The sequence below is a fragment of the Nannospalax galili genome, unplaced genomic scaffold (genome assembly GCF_000622305.1).
Source record: "Nannospalax galili isolate Female #2095 unplaced genomic scaffold, S.galili_v1.0 scaffold161, whole genome shotgun sequence".
Taxonomy (NCBI): domain Eukaryota; kingdom Metazoa; phylum Chordata; class Mammalia; order Rodentia; family Spalacidae; genus Nannospalax; species Nannospalax galili.
In genome coordinates, this window is record NW_008348586.1 from 2,602,714 (window position 1) to 2,621,454 (window position 18,741).

Below are 18,741 nucleotides of genomic sequence, written 5' to 3' on the forward strand. Positions count from 1 at the left end.
TAAACACTTTACTGACTGAGCCATCTTCTTAGACCCTCCCCCATTTTAAAAAAACAAACAAACAGGGCCTCATGTATCCCAGGGTAGCCTTAAACTCACTATATAGCCAAGGATGATCTTGAACTTCTGGTCCCCCTGCCTCTACCTCCTGAGTGCTTGGATTATAGATACACTCCATTATGCCTCGTTTATATGGTGCTGGGGAACAAACAACTACATTCCCCAGTCCCCTCTAACTACATGTGGACTTTAACTTTTGTTTAAAATAACATTTGTTTAAAACTTTCTTGTTTTTGGTCTTTTTGAGACAGGGTCTCCCTGTAATCCCAGCTGGCTTGGAACTCACTATGTAGACCAGGCTGGCCTTGAATCACAGAGATCCGCCTGCCTCTGCCTCCCGAGTGCGGGGACTAAAGGTGTGAGCCACCACGCCCAGCTAATTTATTTTTTTAAATTTTGTGTGTGTGTGCCTCTGCATGGGTTTGTGCATGTGAGTGCAGGTGCCCACAGAGGCAAGATGTTGAATCTCCTGAAACTAGAGAGTTACAGGTGGTTGTGAGCTATCTGATGTAGGTGGTGGAAACTGAACTCAGGTCTGCTATGACAGCAGTACATACTTTTAACTGATGAGCTATTTCTCTACCCCTCTCCATCTTTTTTTTTTTTTTAGCTAAATAATGTATTTTTATTTTATGTGTATGAATATTTTGCCTGCATGTATATAAGTGCACCCATGAGTACAATGCCCATGGAGGCCAGAAAAGAGTGCAAGATGCCTTGGAACTGGAGTTACAAATTATTGTTAGCTGCCATGTGGGTGCTGGGAACCAAACCTGGGTCCTCTGCGAGAGCAGCCAATGCTCTTAACCACTGAGCCATCTCTCTAGCCAGCCCCTCCATCTTATTTTTAATATTTTTTAAATTTATTATTTTTATTTATTTATTTTGGTCTTTTTGAGACAGGGTCTCCCTGAAGCCCCAGCTGTCCTGGAATTCACTATGTAGACCAGGCTGGCCTCGAACTTACAATGATTCACCTGCCTCTGCTTCCCAAGTGCTAGGATTAAAGGCGTGCATCACCACGCCCAGCCCATTATTTTTATTTTATGTATATGCATGTATTGCCTGCATGTTAAGTTCACCCGTGTCATGCAATGCCCATGGAGGTCAGAAGAGGGCATTGGATCCCCTGGAACTGGCATTACAGACAGTTGTTAGCTGCCATGTGGGTGCTGGAATTCGAACCCAGGTCTTCTGCAAGAACAGCCAGTGTTCTTAACCACTGAGCCATATCTCCAGCCCCCCATCTCCCTGGTCCCATGACAGAACCTTTGTAAGGTGCTTTGCTATAAAACTATGACTAGGTTTTGCTTCCAGAGCAAACTGGGAAATAAAGATTTGAACAGTTTCATTTTATGCATGCTTTATTTGCATCCTTAATTTAAATGCCTAATGGGTTAGTTTTGTGTTGTTTCACAAAATACTTGAAAGAAACCAGCTTAAAGGAGGTTTTTTGGCAGCCAGTAAACAGAGAAAGTGAGGTGAGACTTGGGGACAAGATGTACCCCTTCAAGATATTCCCCTAGTGACTTAACTTCATCTAACAGCTGTGAACTCATCAATGGACTAATAATCACTTCTCAATAGTGCTGTCTGCTGAGGACCAAGTCTTCAGCGATACATATGTCTTTTTTAAAATTTATTTACCTTTTATTTTATGTGTATGAGTGAGTGTATTGCCTGCATGTGTTTTAGCAATGCCTGTGGAGGTCAGAAGAAAGTGTCAGATCCCTCGGAACTGAAGTTATAGACAGTTGCTACCTACCTTGTGGGTGCTGGGAATGAACCTGGGTCCTCTATAAGAGCAGCCAGTGTTCTTAACTGCTGAGCCATCTCTTCAGTCCCACATATGAGTGTTTTGAGACTATTCCAGATCCAAATTATAACACAATAAACAGTGCTGACTTTCAGAGAGTTTTGTTCTTGTTCTGACAGTCATGTAGTGAACATAATGAAAGAAGCTTTATAGACAGCACCAGGAGAAAGCAGGATGAGTCTTGAAGACAGATTTGAATAGTTTTCTACTACTCTAATCTCCTCTTTTACCTTTCTCTTAATTATTCATATATTTTCCCATTTATACCAAAAGGATGTTGAAGAGAAAGAAATGATCTTTCTGAATTCTTTATACAGAGAAGTTGAGAGTTGTTTTTTTTTTAAATCTTCATAACCCTTTGAACCATACTTTGTTCTCCAAAAGAAAAGAACCCCTGAATTCCAGCATTTACATCAGGTGGCTCATAGCTACCTGCAACTCTAGCTCCAGGGGATTTGATACCTTCTTTTGCACACGTGGACACAGACACAGACACAGACACAGACACACACAGACACACACACACACACACACACACACACACACACACACACACAAACAAATAAATGAAAATTTAAAAATCTAAAAATACCAGACGAGGTGGTGCACGCCTTTAATCCCAGCATTTGGGAGGCAGAAGCAGGCAGATCTCTGTGAGTTCAAGGCCACCCTGGTCTACATAGTGAGTTCCAGGACAGCTGGGGCTACAGGGAGACCCTGTCTCAAAAAGATTAAAAAAAAAATCTAAAAATAATCAATCCACCAATAAAAATAAAAATGAATAGTTAAAAATAGAGACAGTAATAAAACCTTTTCCATAAGGCCATTCTAAAAAATAGGATAATGTTAGTAGAATATTTATCACACTGCCTACCTAATAGGTAGAATATATTAAGTTGTTTTTGTTGTTATTGTTATTTTTGACATTATTATTAAAAGTATATTAAGGCTAATGAAAAAGCTCAGCAGGCAAAGGTACCAGAATCTGAGTCTGATGACTTGAGTTCCATTCCTGGGACCCACATGATGGAAGGAAAGAACTATTTCCTGCAAGTTGTCCTCTCACCTCCATACACATACTCTGACATGTGTATACCCAGTCACACACAATAAATAAATAAATGTAATTAAACTATTTTTTAAAGTATATTAAGCTGGGCGTGGTGGCACACCCCTTTAGTCCCTGCCCTCAGGAGGCAGAGGCAGGTGGATCTCTGTGAGTTAAAGACCTGCCTAGTCTACACAGTGAGTTCCAGGACAGCTGGGGCTACAAGGAGATTCTGTCTCAAAAAGACCAAAAAAAAAAAAAACTATATTAAATATAATGACATTCATTGAAAGGAAAATAATCTCATACCATTCATGAGTATAGTCAGGGAGCAGTGAGAAAAATGAGTAACCATGAGTCAGATGGAGTACATTTTCACATGAGTTGGCAAAGACTTTGAGGTCTTCTGGAAGGCAAGGGCAGATTAGGCTTAATATTTCTGGAATATTTTATCTCTTGGCTTCTTTTCTGACTGTATATATACTATTGATATTATTCTTCAATGAAATAGTTTTGGTCTTAGAAGTTGCAGCTCCTTTCACTGACTACAGATAGGTTTGCAGTTTGGATTAAACAAAGAAGGAGCTCTCAATGGTTCTCATACTTGGAAAATAGTAACTGGTCTGTATAACAGCAGTGGCTTCCAGAGCCATTTCTTCCTGCTAGGCACTGCCTTTGGATTAGACATGGCAGCAGTAGGTAGGGTAAGCATTATTCAAGAGCTAAAAAAAAAAAAAAATCTAAAGTCATAGTGGCACTGTGGTTATATCAGCAATGAAAAAGAGGCTCTAAGGTGAAATCTTAACCTTCCCATCAAGAAGGGTGGTTGTCTTGTATAGGAGCTCACTCAGATCCTGAACCAAAACAAGTTGAATTAATGTTAAAAAGAATTCTTACCTTACAATGTTTACTATGTGAATTAGCATTTACCAGTCTTTAAATTACTTTCATTTTTAACTAAGGACATTAACATTCAGAAAGCAGAAAGGGGAAAAAGAGTACATAGAGTTCCTGGCACAGAGCCTTGGTAGAGGAATGACTTAATTTTTTCTAATTTCTTTATACCAATGACTCTAAGTTTCAAGCAAAGCTCTATTATTTGTTTTCTTTCATAGCCTGTCTTATTGTACAGGTAATGGCTCCTTAATTGTTAGGAAGAAAATTGCTCATGGTGGAAGGAACTAACCTTACCTCTACATGTGTGCTGTGGCATACCGATGCTCATGCACACTCACCTACCCACAACATACCCCCAACACACAGAATAAATAAACATAAACAAAACAACAAAATTATTAATTTCTTTTTTTGGTCTTTTTGAGACAGGGTCTCCTTGTAGCCTCAGCTAGCCTGGCACTCACTGTGTAGAACAGGCTGACCTCGATCTCACAGAGATCTGCCTGCCTCTGCCTCCCAAGTGCTGGCACTAAAGGCATGCACCACTATGAGCAGCTTAACAAAAAAATTTTTTAGTGGTTTTGTGGCATGTAGGGAAGGTCTATCCATGTGCTTGTTGGTTTTTGTCAACTTGGCACAAACTAGAGACACCTGGGAGGAGGGAACCTAAATTGAGGAATTATCTCCATTTGATTGACCTATGGACATGGCTGTAGGGCATTTTGTTTTGTTCAAAAATTTTTTTATTTTATGTATGTGTTGGTTTTCTCCTTATACACATAAATAAATATGAAAAAATTTAAGAACTTGATAATTTTAACTTTTACATTTAGATCTTTTACTCATTTTTCCTTAATTTTTGATACTTTTACAGTTGGATTTTTAGGTCTTTTTTTTTTTTTTTTTTGGTCTTTTTTTAAGACAGGGTCTCCCTGTAGCCCCAGCTGGCCTGGAACTCACTATGTAGACCAGGCTGTGCTCGAGATCTGCCTGCCACTGCTTCCCCAGTGCTGGGATTAAAGGTATGCATCAGCACACCAAATGGATTTTTAGGTCTTTAAAATTATTTTATTTATTATTTTTATGTATACGAATGTTTTACCTGCATGTATGTAAGTGCACCCATGTTGTGCAATGCCCATTGAGGTCAGAAGAGGGCATCAGATCCCCTGGGACTGAAGTTACATACAGTTGTTAGCCACCTTGTGTGTGCTGGGAATCAAACCTGGGTCCTCTGTCTTCTGCAAGAGCAGCCAGTGCTCTTAACTGCTGGGCAATCTCTTCAGCCCTGGAATTTTAGTTTTTATAACATTACTTCTAAGTAAATTATATCTTGAAAGCTGTTTATGTAGAAAACTTGGGAGGTAGAGGCAAGATGATCAGGAGTTTGAGGCCTTCCTGTTTGAGAAAAGGAAAACCTAGGAAATAAAGTGAACCGTACATTGTAGAAAGCTTTAAGTTATACTACTATAGTAGAGAAGGTAAAAAAAACAAAACAAAACTGAAAACTAACATTTTACATTAGATCCAAATATGTAGCTCCTATAACTATTTAAGACATGAGTTTTTAGAAACTAAACCCATTTCTGGTAATCCCAAATACTGAAAAATATAAATTGCCAGGAAAACCCCTATATCATGCTCGATGCAGGAAAGTGTAAGCTGTAGTAGGAAGATGTAAGAATCAGGGTTAATTTGTTGTTGTTGTTGTTGTTTTTAATTTTTTCAGTAAGAATTTCCCGATAGCTCCAACTGCCTGGAACTCATTATATAGACCAGGTTGACCTTGATCACACAGAGATCTACTTGCCTCTGCCTCCTGAGTGCTGGGATTAAAGACATGCACCACCACACCAGGCATCAGGTTAGTATTTACGGTGTAGTATTTTATATAAAGCGAAATATTTTTTTTTTTTTTTTCCTTTTTTCTTTTTTTGTTTTTTTGAGATTGAGATAGGGTCTCACTGTAGCCCCAGCTGTCCTGGAACTCACTATGTAGACTAGGCTGGCCTTGAACTCATAGAGATCCGTCTGCCTCTGTCTCCTGAGTGCTAGGATTAAAGGCATGTGCCACTATGCCTGGCTTTATATACACAGATAGATGATAGACAGATAGATAGATGATAGATAGATAGATAGATAGATAGATAGATAGTTTTTAAAAAAATTACGTTTGTTGTGTGTATCAGTTGACCATTTTAGGGAGAACTGACTTTGCCCATTGTGCTGTCTCTAGGGCCAACTTTATTCTTTTTGCATATGAGTATCTAGTTGTCTCTAGTACCATTTGTTGAAAAGACTTCTTTCCCTTCTAAACAACTTTAGTACCCTTATTAGAATCAATTGACCATGATGATCCTGGTGTATAATTGCTTTACTTTCGATGCAGTCTTCTATAAAAGCCTTTTAGGGTGTTCCTGAGTTACTAGAAAAATCTGTTGAGACGTGGTCTCACTGTGTAGCCCAGACTAGTTTGCAATTTGCAATTCTCCTGACTCCACCTCTGAAGTGCTGGGTTATAGGAGTGAGCCACCATGGCTAGCTGAAAAATCTTTTTATTTATTTATTTATTTACTTATTTATTTACTTACTTTTGTTTGTTTGTTTGTTTGAGACAGGGTTTCTTGTAGCCCAGATTGACCTCAAATTCACTGCCCTTGAACATCTGATCCTCCTACCTTCATCTCCCAAGTTCTGGGATTATAGAAGCACTGTCACACCTGACTTCCTGTCTAGAAAACCTTAATGATTCTGTACTGCTATAGCTTCCTAAAGAATAATTCAGTGTTTCCATATGGATCTTGCTAAATCTGAGTAAGAACATGCTAAGTGTTAAGGTATCACTAAGTTTCCTCTTAGCATATACTCATGTAGCATCAGGGATCCCCATATATTAAATCATGAATGACTTCAATAATTTTCTCATTTAACTCTGTACTAAGTACCCTGAATTCTATACAACATTATTTTGTGATCACATTTTTTGTGTATTGAGCATTGAACCCAGGGCCCTGTGCATGCTAGGGAAGCATCCTACCACTAAGCTATATCCCTAGCCGAATGATACCTTTTAATATACAAAGCAAATGCTCTTGGTGTTTAACCTTTTTCAAAAATATCCATAACTCCTGGTGTGATGGTGTACAACTTTAATCCCAGCACTCAGGAGGCAGAAGCACACTGATCTTGGTGAATTTGAGAATATGGTCTACATAGTAAGTTCTAAGCTAGCTAGATCTACATAGTGAGACCTTGTCTCAAAAAAAAAAAAATTCTCAACTATTCCTGAATGATTTTACACTCATTATTTTATATAATTCTTAAATAAACTTATAAGGTAGGGTTGGACTTTTTCCTTCTTTATTTTTACAGATGAGGACACCGAGGCTTAAAGATGTTTATTTCCTGTGGCCACACTACAACTAGAATCTGAATCTATGTCTTTCTGACTTCAATGCTACTGTCTTTAGAGAGTACATAATGAGTTCTCCACCTTCATGTATAATTGAATTCTAATAGAAATAAAATAATCAAAATGTATCCCAATATAAAGTGAGGTTTTAGTTTAAGCGATTATATACTTAGGGGCAAAATCTTAAGCTATATTTAAGATTCATTGACTTTTCCTAGTATATATTCTGATCTAGAAAGGGGATATAGACGTCTTTGAATTCTTGTTTTATAGCTAAAGAGAGCCTCATAATCACAGTCCTCGTCCTACAGGATTTATAAAGACAAAATTATAGCATGTCCGTGGTGGTATGTACCTATAATCCCAGCATTAAGGAAGCTGAGACAGGAGTTTGATATCAGCCTGTACTACATAGTAAGTTCCAGGCCAGCCTGGGCTATAGCATGACCCTGTCTCAAAAGAAGACAAGGGGTCTAGAGAGACGGCTCAGTGGTTAAGAGCACTGGATGCTCTTGCCAGAGGACTGGGGTTCAATTTCCAGCACCCACCAACAGCTAACAACTGTCTGTAACTTCAGTTCCAGGGGATCTGACTTCCTTCTGACCTCCGAGGGCATCACATGACACATTTGCACTGCATGACACGGGTACGCCTACCTACATGCAGGCAATACAATCATACACATAAAATAAAAATAAATAAAATATATTTTAAAAACCAAAAAAAACCACCCAAACCCACAAAAACCTTAACAAAAATCACAACATGCCGAGACCTTGGCTGTTATGTACAGTTCCAGTTGTAGCCAGAAATTGTAGGGTTTTGTTTTTGTTTGTTTTTTTGTTTGGTGTTTTTGAGACAAGGTCTCCCTGTAGTCCCAGCTGGCCTGGAACTCTCTATGTAGACCAGGCTGGCCTCAAACTCATAGAGACCCGCCTGCCTCTGCCTCCCATGTACTGGGATTAAAGGCATGTGCCACCACGCCCCACAAAAACTGTGTTTTAAAATTTTTTTTTATTTTATATATATCAGTGTTTTGTTTGCATGTATGTAAGTGTACCCATGTCGTGCAATGCCCATGGAGGTTAGAAGAGTGTGTCAGATCCCCTGGAACTGGAGTTACAGATGTTAGCCACCATGTGGGTGCTGGGAACTGAACCCAGATCCTCTGTAAGAGCAACCAGTGTTCTTAACCACTGAGCCATCTCTCCAGCCCTAAGAAACTTTGCTTTAACATGAAATTTTTGGTTTTTTTGAAACAGACTCTCACTATATAGCCCTGGCTGGCCTGGAACTAGCTATGTGTAGATCAAGCTGACCTCAAACTCACAGAGATCCACCTGCTTCAGTGTCTAGAGTGCTGGGATTAAAGGCTGGGGCTTTTGCCCCAGGAAATGTATTGCCTTCTCTCTCCTTACATTTTTGTTTCTGTTATATTGGGAAGATGATTTTCAGCCCTTATTGGGACCTGGACATAAGTACTTCCTGCTAGATGCCAAGGACCTCCCTTATCCAAAGCAGTACATCTACTTATGACAAAGTGTGGGCTATATCTGTCTCAATTCCTCAGATATCTTGTTGGATATCTTAAACATACCTAATGGCATTCCTCAGTTGGTTGTTCAGACACTCTACAATGTGAGTCCAACTTACTAGTTTACTGTTTTCTCCCACTGGATATCTTGTTCTTTCCCAAATATTAGATTGTCCTACCTCCACCTTTGGTCAGAGATGCTCTACTTTTACTTTTTGCCTATCTCAAATAGTACCTGAGACTCATTAAATGTGAATGCACTAAGGACCCGAGAATGCCTGGCATATTAGAGTCAGAAGTTGAAATTGCTGTTTATATATCAGAATTCAAGTTTCATTTGTGGTTTTTGTCCAAAGAATGGTAGAGACATATATGAAATACAGCAAGCTTTTGATTTTTGAGAGGAATAGAGGAACTGAGTATGTAACTCAGTGTTAGAACACTTGCTTAGCATGTATGAGGTCCTGGTTTGAGTCATAAAAGTACAAAAAAAGGGAGATGGGATGGAAATATAGCTTAGTGGTAGAGCACTTGCCTAGCATGTGTGAGGCCCGGGTTCAAGCCCCAGAACTGCCAAGAAAAATAGAAAGAGAAAGAGAGGCAGACCAGCAGCACCCAGGAGGCTGAAGCAGGATTGCAGGCTCCTAGGCAACCTGAACTACAGAGAGTTAAAGGAGTTAAAGGCTAACCTGGGCTAAATTAAAATAAAATAAAAATGAATCATTTTAGTTATATTCATAAATCTGCCAAGCTTGTTAAATAAAGAAAAAAGGCCCTGTAAGAACTTGTATAAATAAATATTTTTTTAATTTTATTTATTTTTTATTTTATGTGTATGTGTATATTGCCTGTGTGTGGGTAAGTGCACTCATGTCATGCAGTGCCCGCAGAGGTCAGAAGAGTCTGTCGGATCCCCTGGGACTGGAGTTACAGACAGTTAGCTGCCATGTGGATGCTGGGATTCGAACCCAGGTCTTCTGCAAGAACAACCAGTGTTCTTAACCACTGAGCCATCGTTCCAGCCCCATAAATCAATATTTTTAAAAGAGAAAATTTCCTACAAGAAGAATGGACAACACTTGGGCACCTCATAATAGAAGATATTGCAGTAACCAGTTAATCTAAGAAAAGATACTCCATTGCGTGAGTCACTGGAGAAATGACTGAGTACTACATTGAGAACAGAATACTAAAATGAAAAAGACAAGCAATACCGAGTGATAGCAAGATGTGGGTACAGCAGCTGAAACACTCACATTCTGAGGTTGAATTTCTAAATTGGAAAGGTAGCTACTTCTATTAGAGCTAAATTGCTATGAATCAGCAGTTATATCTAAGGGTATGCCCACTAGGAATTTATACATACATTCACCTAAAGTTCATAGTATTGCTGCTTATAAAAGTTTTAAAAAAGGAAAGTACCCAAATGTCCATCAGAAGTGCAGTATATTCTCACAATGGAGAATACGCTACAGCAATATGAATTAGTTAACTACAGCATTAGTACAACATAGATGAATGTTTGCAGCGTTTGAAAATGTTTCCGATATTGAGCAAAAGAAGTCCAACACAAAGAAATCCAAATTGTATACTATTTTCATAGTATAGGGCTGGGAATGTAGCTTTGTAAAGTGCTTGCCTAGCATGCCCCAGCACCACACACACACACACACACACACACACACTAAAGAACTATTTAAATAAAGTTTAGTCAGAGCTATTCAGTGACATTAGAAATAAGAATACTATTTTCTTTTAGAGACATTGCAACTGAAAGAAGTTATGATTAGGCTTCTTTGGTCCTGGCAGTATCCTTTGTGCTGGATCTTAATTACATGGGTAATATAAGTTTGAAAAGTGAAAGTGAAAATTCATTGAGTTTTATATATATATAAAAGATGGTGTAGGCCGGGTGTGGTGGTGCACGCCTGTAGTCCCAGCACTTGGGAAGCAGAGGCAGGTGGATCTCTGTGAGTTCAAGGCCAGCCTGGTCTACATAGTGAGTTCCAGGACAGCTGGGGCTACAGGGAGACCCTGTCTCAAAAAAGACAAAGAAAAAAAAAAAAAAGATGGTGTATACTTCATTTCAAAAGTTTTCCTTTTTAAAAACATTTTTTTTTGTTTGTTTGAAATTAAAGTTTCCCTGTAGGCAGAGCTGGCCTGAAACTCACCATGTGGACCAGGCTGGCCTCAATCTCACAGAGATATACCTGCCTATGCCTCCTGAGTGCTGGGATTAAAAGTGTATACCACCATGCCTAACTAAAGTTTCCTTTTTCAAAAATTTATTATATGTATGAGTGTTCTACCTGTATGTATATAAGTGCACCAGTGTCATGCAATGTCCACAGAGGCCAGAAGAGGGAATTGACTCTCCTGGAACTGGAGTTACAGCCAGTTGTTAGCTGCCGTGTGAGCATGTGGGTGCTGGGAACTGAACCTCAGTCCTCTGGATGTGTAGTCACATCTTAACTGCTCTTAATGGCTGAGCTTTCTCCAGCCCAGAATTTCCTTTTTTTTTTTTTTTTTTTTTTTTTTTTTTTTTTTTGGTCTTTTTTGGCACAGGATCTCCCCTGTCCAGCTGGCCTAGAACACTCTATGTAGAACAAGCTGGCCTTAATCTCATGGAGATTTCCCCCTGCCTCTGCCTCCCAGCCCAAAGTTTTCTTTTTAAAGAGGCTGGAAATATGGCTCAGCAGTTAAGAGAACTTTCTGATCTTTCAGAGGACCCACGTTTTGGTCCCAGCACGCATGTCAAATGTCTCACAACTGCTTGTAACTCCAGTTTCAGGAGTTCTGAAGTTCTGATACCCTCTTCTGGCCTCTGAGGGCAACTACACACATGTGACAGCTGTACATACACACACACACACACACACACACACACACACAAATAAAAGTTAAGAATAAATCTTGAGAAAAAAGTTTCCTTTAAAAGGGTATTCTTAGCCAAGTGTAGTGGCACACACTTTTAGTCTCAGCACTCTGGAGGCAAAGTGAGATTGAGGCCAATCGGGTCTCCATAGCAAGTTCCAGGCCAGTGGGGGCTACAGGGAGACCCTATTTCAAAAAACCACACACAAAAGGGTGTGGGTATTCTTCCTTTGATATCCCTCCCATTCTTGCGCTTTCCTACTTCTTAGTCAATCTAAATCTAGTTCACTCTATTAATTTAAAAAAAAAACTTTCTTTAAAAAGATGAAGGGCTTATATTTGGAGGTGCTGAACAATCAGCTAGGCTCACTCACTAGCTAAATATTAAAAACATACTGTCCTTTAGAGCAGGAGTCAGACTCGTGTCTGAAAAATGCTCATGACTTGTCTTTGGTCTTCTGAATCACTCTTGAATAGTTGAAACAGTAAATAGTCATCAATCCTAATAAGATAACCATTGGGGAAAATGAGTATAAGATAATACAGATGAAAATGCTGGATGGAGGTCTTCTATTTCTGCTATTATACCAGTCTTCCCTGTCCATGTTAGGTCATGTACATTGTAACCATGAAATGTGTTCTTTCTCTTAAGTAAGCTTGGTTTGTGACTGTCTTAGCTTTACTCACTGTCCTCATTTGTGAGATGGCTTCTGCCTCCATAACTGATGAACAGATCTGTACTACATTTGTCCATGTATTTATTTCATGTCTATGTATTTGTTTTATGGTTTTGAAATTGTTAGGGCTTCCTAGTTGCAATTTCTGTGTGTCCTTGTTTGTGTATCTGAAATGAAAAGCAAAATTTTGTTTTCCTGTAATCCTGAATTTTCTCCATGTCTAGATCTGCTGTCATAAAACTTTAATCTAAGGGACTGAAGAGATGGCTCAGCAGTTAAGAACACTGGTTGTTCTTGAAGAAGACCTGGGTTCGAATTCCAGCACCCACATGGCAGCTAACAACTGTCTGTAACTCCAGTCCCAGGGGATCCGACAGCCTCTTCTGACCTCCGCGGGCATCGCATGACATGGGTGCACTTAACTACATGCAAGCAATACATGAATACACATAAAATAAAAATAATAAATAAAATTTTAAAAAATCTTTAATCTGGGACTGGGGTGTAGCACAGGGTAGAGCACTTTTCTATCATGTACAAGGCCCTGAGTTCAGTCCTGTCACTCTCACTGGAAGGAAGAAAGGAAAAGAGGCTGAGAAGGAGAAAGGAGGAAGGAAGGAGAGAGGAGAAAGGAAAGAAGGAAGGAGGAAGAGGAAGAAGGAAAGAGAGAAAAGGAAGGAGAGAGGGAAGAAAAACAAAGACCCAAAATTTGAATCAGAACCTGAATTCATCCTAGAAAATGCTTTCAGCCAAGTGTGATAGCTCATGCCTTTAATGACAGCATTCAGGATGTTGGTGCAAGATGATTCCTGAGAGTTGGAAGCCAGTCTGGCCTACAGTAGTGAGTTCCAGGCCAACCTGGGCTACAGAATGAGACCCTGTCTTAGAAAAGCAACCCCTCTAGGAAATTGTTTTTAATTCTAGTTTATTCTGTGGTTCTAGGTTGTAGAAAAATCTCGTATTTATGGTTCTTGGTTTACATTTGTATAATTTAGGAAAAATACGACCAACTGTATCTTATATATAACATGTAGACAGTCATCTTTTCTGTTGAGCTTGAAGGGTTATACTGGGTACTGTGGAACAAAGAAAAGACCATGTAGCTAGTTAGAGGGTTTAGGTGAGTTTGTAGTCGATAGAAGTGGTGAACTGGGAAAGTGATAGTGTATATGAATTTCTCATTCAAATGAATCTATTCTTATTGTTCAATGTCAAATTAAAAAGTTGTCAGCTGACAAAGACAAAAGAATCTTGACAGAGTGGAAAAAGTTGTGTCTCCTGCTTTCTATTCATCAGGAGGTTAGTTTTTTCAAACTAGTTTCCTGAGATGAAATTGAAGCTGTACATCTGCCTAATTGTTATTCTTTGCCTGCATTTTGGATGTTCAGATCTGTCCTATTAAATATGATATGCTATGCTGTTATTAGTATTGCCTATCTACTATGCCTGTATTGCCTGTGATTCCTATTAATCTGTATTAGGCTTCTCTGTTAGGTCATTTCTACTACTGGCATTCCCCCCCCCGAAAAAAAAGGTATGCGTGCAAACTTGTATTCCAGTGAGTATAGCACTAAGGAATTTACCTGGGACTATTAGAAAATCTTGCAGCAGCATTAGCCTAGAGGAGATTTGAGATTTGCTTTTAACTCTAGGGAATTATTTACTGGTCAACTTGTGGTCTGAATACCAAGACTGTTCTTTACTAACTCCAGGCCACATTTACAGCAAGGATTGAGGAAGGGGCTGATTTTCTACTTATTAGAGGTGACATGAGCAGTGGGGCAGTGCAGAGAGGCCATGTTGCCCTTGCTAAATATACATCCCTGACAGTTGGATAATAGGTTCCAGGAAGTTCAGTGGAAAATTAAAACAAAGCAACATTTATAGCTGATTGAACTTGAAAAGCCATTTTGGTGTTGAATGGCAAATATGTGGATTTCAGCATTCCTAGAGCCTGATGCATCCTGCTGGCTGGCCCTGTCTCATGTACATGATGGCCCAGGGACTGAACAGTGTGCAGGGTGCTCTCCTTTGGAAGGTACTTTGAAGAAAAAAAGTTTGCTGCCAGAAGTCTCCTTTGCATAGAGTTGTGTAATACAAATTCCCTTTATCCAGGGAACATCTTTCCTCTGATGGTTTGAGAAGTTACTTGTTAGAAAGACAGGAATGTCTGGCAAGAGACAGAGGAGCTCTTAAGTACTATAAATATTCCTAGTCACTCTAGTGAGGCTGGAGTGCTAAGCAGATTATTGTGGCATATACACATGATCTTAGCATGGTAATGCTTTGATTAATGTCCCAACTTGTCCTGAGGCCCCTGACAGGCTTGAGTTAGGCCACCTCTGCTATGAGGAGGCAGCTTTGGATTCACATGTGAGAAGGCTAATTTCCTTAGAATTAGAAGGAAAACTACAGGACATGAGAAATGAAGAGTTATAGGAAATGTAGGAGGAGAGAGACTTGAACCTGTTGAAACTATCAAGAAAACTCTTTACTTGGCAATTATAGCCATTGCAAGGGACTCTTGGTGAATGACTTGCTATTGTCTATTCACATTAAAGGGTCTTAGTTGGAATAAACCCACATTTTTTGGTATTCCCATTATAAAGCTGGTGCTATAGGTAGAGACAGCTATTTCTATTTAGTTTCTCTAGTAGATACAACTCTGCCCATGCAGCTCTGCTCCTGGTTATTTTCCTCAGAGTTACTGAGGAAGAAACAGGTCTTCCAGTGATTTAGCTTGATTGTGTCCTAATGCTTTCTCTGTCTGCATATTATACTGGCATCATGAATTTGCTTCTGGGCCAGTTTCAATCCTAAGCTGTGCCTTGTCCTGTGGAGATCTGAGACATGACTGGATTTATCTCGGTAGTCTCTGAATTAGTGCTAAGGTATAAGAAGAGACTGACTGGTTCTTTGTTGAACAAAGTTCTTCCTAGCATATGCTTGTTTTGGCAGTACCAAGAAAGTAGTTCTAAATGTGAACCCATTTACATTTGGCGTTCTAAATGTGTTCTAAATGTTCACATTTGGGTTCTAAATGTGAACCCATTTCTTTGGCAGTACCAAGAAAGTAGTTCTAAATGTGAACCCACTAGCCCAGAGTGGACTAGTGTTGACCTAGCATTTTGTGTATGCAATGAAGAATTGTGTGGTGAACAGAATGATTTTGTGACTTGAAAACACTTTCAATGTATGGTAGAAGCTAGGTTGTTTTCCCAATTTTTGAAGTGATATTATAGCAAGAAACTTCATGCTCTTCTGAGTACACACACGTAAGTCCACACTGTAGTTAGTACTCCTCTTTCCCCGAAAAAAGAAAGTGATTTACGAGGTATGGGCTCTTACATGAAAGAAAACAAAACCGGCTGCTGTGTGGGCTTGTAAAATTCCTGTGCCATCTCGGTGGTGTGGGTTACAAGAAGGAGAAGATGGAGCAAGCTAGCTGGCCCTCCCTTACTGGGGCTCAGCTGCCCCAAATACTTGTGATATTGAAGGTTATTTATGAGCTCTTCTGGACTGGGATTCACTACCCTCCACCCTGGTAGGTGAAGATTTGCAGGCAGAATGCAGAAGCCCTCATTAATCTTCCTGGTCTTTTTGAGGATTTCTTTCCAACTAGAACTCCTGTTGAAGAATGGATTGGCCTTTTCCACTGAACTGCAATGGCTCAGATTAATATTAATCCCTTTAATGCTGCAGTTCATGATATAGTCATTAGGCGACTTGGAACTAATCCTATCCACCTAACTAGTGTGATTTATTAAATACACATAGAGATCGAGTCTGAATATAGCTAGGCAGAATCAGCAGCAAATAAATACCTCTGTGCATCTGTATTAATGCTGGTTGATTGGGACACAATTACAGGCTGGCTGGGGAGAAGCAAGGGGCAAAAGAGAGCTGAGCTCTTGTAATCGATAGTGTTTGTCCACCCCTGCCTTTTAATATACATAGGAAAACCTATTTAAAAAACACTCTTATGAGACTTTGTGTCAGAAACAAGTATTCTAAGTAATCCAATTCCATGCATGCAAAATCAAAGAAGAAAAAAATCTTATGTAGAGGCTTGAAAAATTTAAAGACATAGGCTCAAAATAAGAAAAAAAAGAACTCCCATACATTTATCAGTTATTTGAATGACTTTTTTTCTCATTTTTTTTCTTTTAAGTGTGTGTATATATGTGTATGTATGTCTGTATGTCTGTGTCTGTGTTGACAGAATCTTGCTAACAGCCCAGGCTGGCTTTGACCTTGCAGTCTTCTCCCCTATAGGTATATGTCACTGTGCCCAGTTTTCCTTTCAATTTTTGTTTTTTTGAAAGAATGTCTCACCCTGTAGCCCAGGCTAGCCTCAAATTCACAGTTCTCCTGCCTCAGCCTCTCAAGTGCTGGGATTACAGGTATGAGCTACCACTCCTGGCTTCCTTTAAGTTTTAAAAGTAACTGTTCAAGCCAGAGTTCAGTGTTGGTGGTACATACCTGTGCTCCCAGGATAGGAGGCCAAAACAAGGAATTCGAGGCCGCCTAGGCTACATAATAAGACTTGTCTTAATAAAAACAAGAGTAAGTATTCAAGTGAACTTTCTCACTCATCTTTAAAGTTCTTAGTCAGTAGACATCCTAGGCCAGGCATGGATCATACTGGTCTATCTAGTCTTTCTTCTTTCCTGGCTTCAAGGCTTGAATTTTTCTATTTGAAAGCAGCAAGGAAGTAGAGCAGCCAGGCCTGCCTTATAACAATTCTGTTCTCTGACATCCTTCCCCAAGCTAGCAGAAGCATAATTTCTTTTGTAAATAATTGAGGTTTATCATTTTCCTTTCTCAAACCTCCTTTTCTTCCCCCTCTTTGCTCTTTCAGCAGAGATGGCATTAATATGGAAAACATCTACCTAGCTGGCTTCGTTTAATCAGGCAAGTCTGACATTTGTGAAACCTCTCATTAACATTTTCCCCAAAGAGCACAAAATGGCCTCCCCTCCAAATACAGCCACCTCAAAGTTTAGGCTGCTTTCCACAGCCATTGGCAGGCTGTTCTCAGAGATGTTACTTCTCTAAACTCTCACTCCTGGCCAACAGCCACTGGTCACATATGGGGGGACCTTCTGCTCAGGTGCTGCCCTATTCCTTGTAAACATTGTTTTTTTACCAGTTTTCTCTGGGAATAGCAAGATATTTTTGATAAGACAATTGGGTTCTATATTTCTTCAGTACTTCCATGTGACCCTTTTCAACTAACTAAAAAGTCTTAGTTGAGTGCTACTGTGTTCACAGCATTCTACACCACACTATAAGTAACAGAAACCAAGAAGGCTGTCCCTCTCTACCCTACAGGAATTTATAAACTTCGATTAGCTCTAAACCAGAATATGTTATTCCAAAGCAATGGCATTCTATAGAAATACCAAGAAAGAAGAGATTAATTCTGATAGAAACCAAGGATGGTCTCTTTATTGGAACTGAAAACATGAGCAGTGGGAGAGCCAGTCTGACTCATGAGAAGGTCTTGCTTTTATTATTACCATCAAAACAGAGACCTCATATGTTAGGTACTTTTGCATAGCTTGACCAGAATACCCAAGAGAACAACTTAAAGAAAAAAGGGATTTATTTTGGCTCACAGTTTCAGAGATTTCAGTCTCCTGGAATCTTGGCTCCATTGATTTGGACCCAGGAAACTGCTCATCACATGACAGATGGGAAGCAGTGAGGGAGGAAGGGACTGGGAATAATTCAAAGTCCTACCCTCAGTGATCTACTTCCTTCAGCTAGACTCCACCTCCTACAATTTCCAAAACTTCTCAAAATAGTGCCACTGGCTGGGGACCAAGCATTCAACACATGAGACTATGAAGGGTGTTTCACATTCAAACTTTAACACCTATATACTGTGAACCAGTGAATAGGAACTAACTTAGAATACAGTTGGTGGTACATCACAGTAGAAAAAGTATTTTACTATTTTACTACAAAATGGGCAGTGGCGATAGTCATTGCTGTCCTCCTTTATTTTCGTTCCTTTTATCTACTTTATGCCAAAGACAAGGTGCCTGGTTGCTTCCTTGTGTGTTTTGTTTTTTTCTTGAGACAGGATCTCTTGTAGCTCATACTGACCTTATCATGCAGCCTGGACCAGAGTTGAACTCCTGATCTTCTTGAAACCAGTGACCTACTTCCTCCTAAGTGCTGGAATTATAAATGTTCACCACTGTAGTTGGTTTACTTGTGATTAAATTAAGTGGATGGCTTCTGAGGAATGACACCAGAGGTTGACCTCTGGACTCTACATGCATACACATGTGCCTGCTCCCTACACACACACACACACACATACATAAATTAAAAATGACAATTTTGGGGGGGAGGGTCTTTTTGAGACAGGGTCTCCCTGTAGCTCCAGCTGTCCTGGAACTCACTATGTAG

The 18,741-nt window shown here is 39.6% G+C and overlaps 1 protein-coding gene across 5 annotated transcripts in view; it reads left to right on the plus strand.

Annotated features, from left to right (window-relative positions):
* Window positions 1-18,741, plus strand: part of Gbf1 (golgi brefeldin A resistant guanine nucleotide exchange factor 1) — a 155,877-nt gene that overhangs the window by 68,517 nt on the left and 68,619 nt on the right. The window lies entirely within an intron of this gene.